This window comes from Mandrillus leucophaeus, unplaced genomic scaffold, assembly GCF_000951045.1.
Source record: "Mandrillus leucophaeus isolate KB7577 unplaced genomic scaffold, Mleu.le_1.0 Scaffold19, whole genome shotgun sequence".
NCBI lineage: Eukaryota > Metazoa > Chordata > Mammalia > Primates > Cercopithecidae > Mandrillus > Mandrillus leucophaeus.
Genome location: NW_012101920.1, coordinates 2721623 through 2730819, shown reverse-complemented (window position 1 = coordinate 2730819; position 9197 = coordinate 2721623). Strand labels below are relative to the sequence as shown.

General features: G+C 43.2%; 1 protein-coding gene across 1 annotated transcript in view; it reads left to right on the top strand.

Moving 5' to 3' along the window:
• Positions 1-9197, top strand: part of ZNF217 (zinc finger protein 217) — a 41370-nt gene that overhangs the window by 4609 nt on the left and 27564 nt on the right. The window contains exon 3 of the mRNA XM_011978121.1: positions 6151-6228. The gene's annotated coding sequence lies outside the window, so the exon portion shown is untranslated. The remainder of the gene's footprint in view (positions 1-6150; positions 6229-9197) is intronic.

Genomic DNA, 9197 nt, shown 5'->3' with positions numbered 1-9197 from the left:
AAAAAAAAAAAAAAAAAGAAAATCCAAGGAGCACAGAACAGCTAAGTATTGGGACAGCTAAATATTGATTGGAGCACTTACTGTGTGTTGACCATTCCACAACATGGAGGAAACTGGTCTTCCCTTGGAAAAGCCTCCACCCTATACAGGTGGTAGGAGAAACAACATACCCAGGGCTCGGCATAATGCAGACAGTGTCATAAAGGAGGCATTGAACAAAGGAGAGAGTAACTGAAGGAGGTGGCATTTGGAGTGACCTTGAGGCTGATTAGGGTGGTTACAGGTTGATGTTTATATATATGGCATATATGTTGGGGGATTGGGTGGCAGGGGAGGGGTGTAGGCTGTTGGAATAGAGCAAAGAGAGGAGTAAGTATAGAATGGTTTATCAAATGTTTATCCAAAAGCAGGATATGGAACTAGTAAACATTTTATTCCTAAGTTTTTGTGCTGCACAGTAATTAACACAGTGGGGTTTTTATTTTTTTTGAGAGGGAGTCTCTCTCTGTTGCCCAGTGGCGTGATCTCAGCTCACTGCAACCTCCACCTGCCGGGTTCAAGTGATTATCATGCCTCAGCCTCCCAAGTAGCTGGGATTACAGGCGTACGCCACTACGCCCAGCTAATTTTTGTATTTTTATTAGAGACGGGGTTTCACCATGTTGGCCAGGCTGGTCTCAAACATCTGACCTCAGGTGATCAGACCACCGCCGCCTCCCAAAGTGCTGAGATTACAGGCGTGAGTCACTGCACCCGGCCTGTTGTCTATATTATTTATACATATTTTTCTGAGACGGAGTCTTGCTCTGTCACCCAGGCTGGAGTGCAGTGGCACGATCTTGGCTCACCGCAACCTCTGCCTCCCGGGTTCAAGCGATTCTGCTGCCTCAGTCTCCTCAGTAGCTGGGATTACAGGTGCCTGCCACCGCACCCAGCTAATTTTTTTTTGTATTTTTAGAGGAGACGGGGTTCACCATGTTGGCCATGGCTGGTCTTGAACTCCTGACCTCATGATCCGCCCACCTTGGCTTCCCAAAGTGTTGGGATTACCGGTGTGAGCCACCGCACCCTGCCTGTTGTCTATATTCTAAAATTTGGATATGGTATGTTTTATGTGGCCATTTTCTTTTGATGAACATGTAGGTTGTTTCTAGCCTTTCACTATTGTAAACGGTGCTGCATCCTTGTGTATGCTTTCTGCACGAGTGATAATTCTCTAGGATACTGTAATTATATGCTTCTCTATTTTTTTGTGCTTTCATTTATTTAATGTCTATGTTTTCTGTTAAAATATAAGCTCCATGAGGGAAGGAATCCAATTTGTTTTGTGCCTCACTCTTGAATTACTATCTAGCTAAGTGCTTGGGAGAAAGGAGTGGTCAATAAATATATATTGAGTGAATCAGGCTGAAAGATTGGCTGGGACCGTGGTGTGGTTCTTGTATCCCAAGAGAGGGAGCTTGACTTATTTTGGAAAAGTAAAATTTTTTTTTGGAGAATTTCACACAAAGCAGTAGCAGGATGGTTATTAGTGGAATTTAGGAAAAAGTATTCTGGACTAGAAAGAAGGCAGGTACAGGAGAAGCGATTATGAGATTATTACACAGGCCAGAAGGAAACAAAGAAACATGGGTGGTGTGAATAGAAAGGAAATGGTACATTTCAGAGAGATTAGAAGGACAGGATTTGTGAGATTTACTAACTAGCTATGAGGTGTGAAATAAAGAAGGCATAGAAGGAAAGTTGATATCTAGCACAGAACATTTTAATTTTACAAACATTTATTCTCTCCCAGCTCCATGGAAAAGGCACTCACTAATTGCTGTTATTATATTAATTTGTATTACCTTTTCTTCCCCGCTTTCTTTTCTTTTTTTTTTTTTTTTGAGACAGGGTCTGTGGCCCACGCTGGAGTACAGTGATGCCATCTCGGCTCACTGTAGTCGTGACCTCCCCGGGATCAAGAGATCCTTCCACCTCAGCCTCCTGAGTAGCTGGGACCACGGGTGCCAGCCACCATGCCCAGCTAATTTTTCATAGAGACAGGGTTTCGCCATATTGCCCAGGCTGATCTTGAACTCTCGGGTTCAGGTGAACGCCTTGGCCTCCCAAAGTGCTGGGATTATAGGCATGAGTCATGGTGCCCGGCTTCCTTTTCAAAAGAGATTTCAGCTGGGCATGGTGGCTCATGCATGTAATCCCTGCGCTTTGGGAGGCTGAGGCAGGCGGATCACCTGAGGTTAGGAGTTCCAGACCAGCCTGGCCAACATAGCGAAACCCTGTTCCTACTGAAAATACAAAAAGATTAGCCGGGCGTGTTGGCGGGCGCCGTAATCCCAGCTACTCAGGAGGCTGAGGCAAGAGAATTGCTTGAACCCAGGAGATGGAGGCTGCAGTGAGCCAAGATTGTGCCATTGCACTCCAGCCTAGGCAGTAAGAGTGAAACTCTGTCTCAAAAAAAAAAAAAAAAAAGAAAGATTTATAGTCTGTTAGAGTCTGGTGAGGAAGAGGGTCCTGTGCACAGGTATACCAAGAACTCAAGGGAGTGACAGGTGGGAGGAAACTAGCCCTCAGGCAACCAAGTGAAACACTGTATTGCTGTTCCAGAATGTGGGGAGGGGAGGACAGTGGGTGAGGACATTTCAACCTTGCCCCAGAGCCACACATGACTGACTGGTAAACATCCTGGAAATAGGGGGTCAAGAAATATGCATCAGTGTCAATTTTTAGAATTGAGGAAATTTAGGTTGGTGTTAAAGGGGTAGTCTGACTTTGGGTTCAGTTGGTGCATTGGCTTCACTGTAGTCGGGAAAGTAGGGAAACAAATTATTAGCTGTGTGACCTCAGGCAGGTTACTTAATGATCCTGAGCCTTAGTTTTCACTTTTCTCTCTCTTTTTTTTTTTTTTTTTTTGAGATAGGGTGTCGCGTGATCTCAGCTCACTGCACCTCCACCTCCCTTTGTATTTTTTTAGTAGAGACAGGGTTTCACCATGTTGGTCAGGCTGGTCTGAACTGCTGACCTCATGATCCACCTGCCTTAGCCTCCCAAAGTGCTGGGATTACAGGCGTGAGCCACCGCGCCCAGCAGGACTCCAACTTCTTAAGAGTTTGTCATGTCCTCTTTGTTAAACCAGGATGGGGTCTTTAGGAGATACTAGTATCTCTTGGGAAAGAAAGACTTAGTTGACGTTCGATGGTTCCTTTGGTTTTATTTCCGTTTCATTTAGTGACTTCCCAGTGCTCTTGGAATAAAACCCAGAGTCTTAGCATGGTCCACCAGATCTTGCCAGCCATGTTCTCAGGACTTTTGTTTTGTTGTTGTTTTTTGAGACAGGATCTTACTCTGTTGCCCAGGCTAAAGTACAGTGGCACAATCTTGGCTTATTGCAGCCTCTGTCTCGCTAGCTCAAGTGATCCTCCTGCCTCATTCTCCTGAGTAGCTGGGAGTAGAGGCACACAATGGCTAATTTTTTATTTTTTTGTAGATAGGGGGGTCTCGCTATGTTGCCCAGGCTGGTCTCAAACACCTGGACTCAAGCACTATTCCCACCTCACACTTCCAAAGTGCTGGAATTACGAATTACAGACGTGAGCCATCTCACAAGCCATCTCGCCCAGCCGGGGACTTTGTTTTTATTCTAAGACGCATGAGGGCTGTGTTATCGGGAATTTTGTTTTTATTCTAAGACGCATGAGGGCATGACATAACCAGACGACGGCTTTTGAAAAGGTCAGCTGTGGCCACTTAGAATGGGACTGCCTACATTTCTGCCCTGTAGACACAGGGACCTTGCATGCAGAGACAAATCAGCAGCTGGAAATGTGTTTTGGGAGTTGAGGGGAGAGTTCCAGGTGGGAAATATGTACATTTAGGAGCTTTCCAAATATTGATGGCATGTTGAACCTTCGGACTGGATAAAATCACATGAATAAGAAAGTGTTGCTAGCATTGGGCATGTCAGCACCTGGAAATCAAGGAGAAGAGTCTAAAGAAGGAGCCACGGGGTCTGGGAGGGAGCAGCCAGAGAGGACTAATGGAGATCAGGAGAGCAGGGGGATCCAACTGCAAGGCAGGAAAGAGCTCTATCAAGTGTTGCAGATGTGGCAAATACCAGGGAACAGTGAACTGGTCACTGATATCCTGCTGCAACGAGAGTCAAATCTCCGGTCTTCACATGGGCCTGCCTTGATTTCTTGCTCCTCTGTCCCTACCCTGTCTTCATTCCATGGCCCCCAGACACACTGGCTGCCCGCCAGTTCTTTCTCCAAGCTTGGCTGTCTTCCTCTCTGGTCCTTCTCCCCTTCTGTTCCCTCTGAATGAATGGAACCCTATCCATCCTGGTATGATTTGCCACCTGACTTCCTGGAGGGTCTCTGCTCCTCAGGGAGCCTCCATTTAAAACAGCAGGCTTTTCCCCTCTCCTATGACCCAGTCCCAGTAGGTTGCAAATATAACTACCGGTGTGTTGTCTGCTTCCCTCCAGAAGATAAGCCCCAACAGGACAAGGAATTCATTTGTTTTGCTTACTGCTCTATCTCCCATGCCCAGAACAGTGCCGGGGCCCCCAAAACTCTGGGCTCACAAGCTCTGTAGTGTGTCTCATTTCATTCTCCAGAGTCTTGAAGAAATGTGACTACTACTTATATAAGTAACACAAACAATTATTTTAATTGTCTTCTTCATCATCTTCATCATTTCCCTTTTATAGATAAGGAAACTGAAACCCAAGAGAGATTAAATAATATTCTAGGCCTATGCAGCTCTCCAGAGGTAGAATTTGAGTATCTGAGCCCAAGTTACTGGAGAGAAAATGTTCATAACCAGGACACTATGTCAGAGCCTCCCCCTCTCCTCCCCCTCCCAGAGAACCAGGGAGTTTAAACCACTCTCAGAAAGAACAGAAGCCAAGTTCTTGAAGAGAATGAGAAAAGGGGTGCTAGGCTAAGGGAACCCCAGGGCTGAAGGCTCTAGGTCAGAGAGAAGGCTGGAGTTCAGATGCCTAAGTGAAGGGCTTGCCAGGACTTGAGGCTGGAGTTAGGCAGGGGCCAGATCTGCAGGGCTGGTGGGGCAAGCTATGGAGTTTTTCTTCCCTCAAGGCAATAGGAAGCCATTAAGGGGTAGTGAACTTATTTGATATGCATGGTAAAAGACTTGGGTCTTTCTGGGTAAAAATCTTGGATTATAGGTAGAGAAAGCATTAAGGGAAACCTAGAAAGGAAGAAATTTGGAGAAACCTGTACATACAGTACTGTCTGTGTCTGGAGGAGAACATGTGGTGGCACTGACACCCTTTTTTCCCTTGCATTTGGGCCCCCATGCTCTCCTGAGGTCCCTCAGACCTTACTGCCTGCTCCTTCTCAGTCCCCTTTGCTCTCTTTCTCTTCTCCTTGACTTCCGGGCGCCGAACCACCCTAGGGCCCAATACTAGCACCTCTTTTGGGCAATTTTATCCAGTCTGATGACTCAACATGCCATCAGTATTTGGAAAACTCCTAAATGTGCATGATTCTCACCGGGAACTTGCCCTTCCCAACGCATTTCCAACAGCAGACTCCATGTTCACGTGCATGGCACCTGCCAGTGGCACCTTGGTGTAGGCTTTTGTTACAGATAAAGGTAAATGGACACAATTGAGACATATGAGGGTTTGCTGACAGATGCAAGGTCTGTGTAGGGTGGAGTAGGGTGGAGATTAAATATCCTGATTAGATTTTAAGATTTTGGCTGGAGATTATAATGATAATTGAATTTCAATTAATGTTAGTTGCCTTCTTCTTCCCCTCCATCCCTCATTCCAAAGCTACCCGTTTGGAATATCTGATGAAGGCAGAAAACTTTAAAGAGGTGTTCCCAGTGTTGTGTTTTGTGTGCCATTTTTAAGGGAGTTTACATTAACATTTTGAGTGAAGGTAATTTCACAAAACGATCCAGAATATTAGGAGTCATGAGTTGTGTTTGCAGTGGGGGAGGGCACTCATCAAACGCACCAATGGGACAAATCCAGTTAAAAAATGCTGTCAACGTTATCAAGATTGACTAATCCAATCAAGTTGGGAGGGTACTAAAACCTTTATTTAAATTGAGCCTTATTCTTGACCCCTCCCTTTTTGGTGTGCTTATAAAAACCAGCAATCACATCTCTTCCAGTATTGTTTAGAGCCAGGTAGAGTGAAGTCCTGTCCTAGAGAGTTATCAGGTTCCAGACCCTGCCTTCTCTTCTGAAAGGTAAGTTCTGCTATATATATATACACACACATATATATATATTTTAATTGTATATTATTGTGATACTTTACAGAGGAGTGAGTTGCATGGGATCAAGAAACTTAATAGAAAAGAGAGCAATGTGTTGCTCCTTCGAGCTGTTTGTTATTCCTACTTACTTTAGTGGATTCAGTCTTGTTCAAAGGGCTGTCCCTGTTTCCTTCTCAAATGTCCTTTGTAGTTTGCAGATGCTGGCAGGTTTGCCTAACTTTTTCATGTTCTTTTCCTGCTAACTCCTCGCTGCAGTTTTTCAGGTTTTCCTGCTCTGAACACTGAATTCTTTTACGTCCCGTATCTATGTTGGCTCTGTTTCAGCTCCAGGGATTTACACACAGTTTCCAAATAGTTTTTCTATAATAATTCCACAGTAAAATAAAGACTTGTGAAATAAGAAGATCATACCTCATTCTGTTCTTCTAATTAAGGCTGAGTCTCAACAGATGATTCCAGTAAGTGTTAAATACAGCAAATCAGAAGTTTTGTTTTTTTTCTTCTTCTTCTTCTTTTTTTTTTTTTTTTGTTATGTTACTAGCTCTGAGCATGAGCATGCTGGGACTGGCAGGATCTGGATAGAAAATCAGATGTTGACTAAACGAAGATGCCTTATATCACTAGAATTAAATCAGAGATAATGGTGTGATTTTATAAGCGCATACTAGGAAATACGTCTTAAGGAGGGCCTGTTTGGATAATTGTGAAAAATGAAGTGTAGCTGATGTTTGCTGCATTAAAACAAGGTGAAGTGGAGCTTTTCTGCCCTTTCTCCAAGTAACATATGCAGAGCTTTTCTTTGGGTTCCATTCTTTGTTTTTGTTGCTGGCATCTAGTAGCACCTGACTCCTTTAGAGATGGCCTAGGCTGGGAGTGATGGCGAAGCTGGATTTCTTGTGGGTGGAGCTAAGCGTAGGAAGACCAACGTTCGATTTTCAATTTTCACTTCGTGCAATATGAGTTCCTGGATTTTATTACAAAACCAAATGTTTCCAGTGTTCTCCCGTTACTTTTGGAGTTTCCATATTTTAATTGTTTGAACTATACATGCTTTCCAAATAAATGTGAAGTATGAGTCTCACATTCTAAGGGAAGAATGTGTCTCAGGGAAGCCCTCCCGGGCGAATTCAGATCCCTCTATGTCCTTCGGGAAACACAGTATGTATTTGCAACCCAGCAGTCAGTCACTGGCAGAATTTTGCAACGATTTCCCAGTTTTGTTGGCAAGACTCCAGGAGAAGGTTCTTTGTAATTCTTTGCTCAAACATAAGGAGGATCACATATAAATAAAACTCTTAGAAGATAGATCAGTGAATATAATCATCTTTCAATTTTAAAAGCTACAACATAATAAGGCACTTTTTTTCTTTTTTTGAGGGAGGCCGCGAAACAGTAACAAATCATGATGCTATAATGTGAACAAAGTGGTAGCTTTGGAGGGCACAGGGGAAAACAAGCACAACCGTTTTTGCTCAGAAAATACTTCAGTAGCAACAAGGTCTGAGAGCCAGGAATCTCCTTGTTCTTACTGAAACGATTATTTGTCAAAATATTTGATTGTTTCCCTATTCCCCCTGAAAAGTTTGGACTTTTCTTTATGCTCAATTTTGACACTGGAATTTTTAACTATCAGTGCTATTGTGTTTACAGCATTCAAGATCTCAGAGTTCAAAGGTTATCCATTAACATGTAGAATGAGGCTACACTTAAGGCTCAACCTGGTTCCACTTGTTCAGTTTCTTTGTTGTGTAGCAAGGCTCATAGTCATTTGTTTTCATAAAGTTAAATGAAGTTTCTTGTTTATGAAGAGTGTTTTTGGACTGTGTTTTAGAATGTGACAATAAGATTAAAAAATATATTTTAAAGAAAGGTATTCATCTTTTGTGAGAAAAGGAATCCTAATACTAAAAGTGATCAGTATCAGTGGACTTGAGTGAAAAAAATCACCCAATTTAGGTTTTTAGTGCTGGCCTAAGAATCTACTGGCACTGCTAATTAATTAAGTGTGAGTAAGTAATTGATTCACTTCCTTTTTAAAAAAGACTAACCAGACCATATGTGGGGTTAGTAGTTATATATAAAATGACAGCAAAACATGACACTTGGCAAATTCTTCCCCTTTGCTGAGCTAGCTGTCTTCTCAGATTCCTTTTCCTATTTATTAAGATTGCATTGCTCACCAGCTCCCGATCATTTCTGTAGTGCGTTCTTTCTTTTGATTTAGGAAATACATATTTTAAATGCTTTTCTTGATGTGTTTTAAAGTTTCATTTTGGATATGCCGAAGGCCAGTAAAAAAATAAATATTTGGCTATTTTGTTGGTAGCGACTTGCATAGATCCATTTCACATTTGCATTAGTATCCATTTTGGGGCAGAAAAGTTGGGGGTGTGCTTGTTGTGTCTATGGTTCCTCGAGGTTTACTTAAAATGGGGAAATATCACAGGCTTTGGGAATCAGAACCTATTTTTGTCCTTTTTTTTAGCAAGGAAAAAAAAACAGTTGGGAAACGCTTTAAATGAGTTGGGCGTAGGGAGGAGGGGGAAAGGGTAGCGTTTTTTGTTTTTTTTTTGTCCCCACTTTTTTTGTCCCCGGTTTCCTCCAAATGGATTTCTATCAAAACCAAGTAGATTCTTGGAACCTAGACTAAGTTTAGAAATCTCAAGTTAGAATAGCGCAAGCCCGGCCCTTTCAGGAAAAAAAAAAAATCAGAACAATTAAATAGCTTTCTGAAGATACTCATTTAAAAACTGTTTATCTTCTCGACCTTCTTCACGCTTGAAGAAAATCTGAGGTGTTTTTCGCGCACAGCTGCCTTCTAACCCGCGCGCAACTGCGTTAAGGTTTTTGTTTGTAATTCGGGGTGACCCAGGGGTTCGGGCCCCGGGCCCCTCCCCTCGCCCGGGCACACCTTGCAGAGGAGGGGGCGACGGGGGACG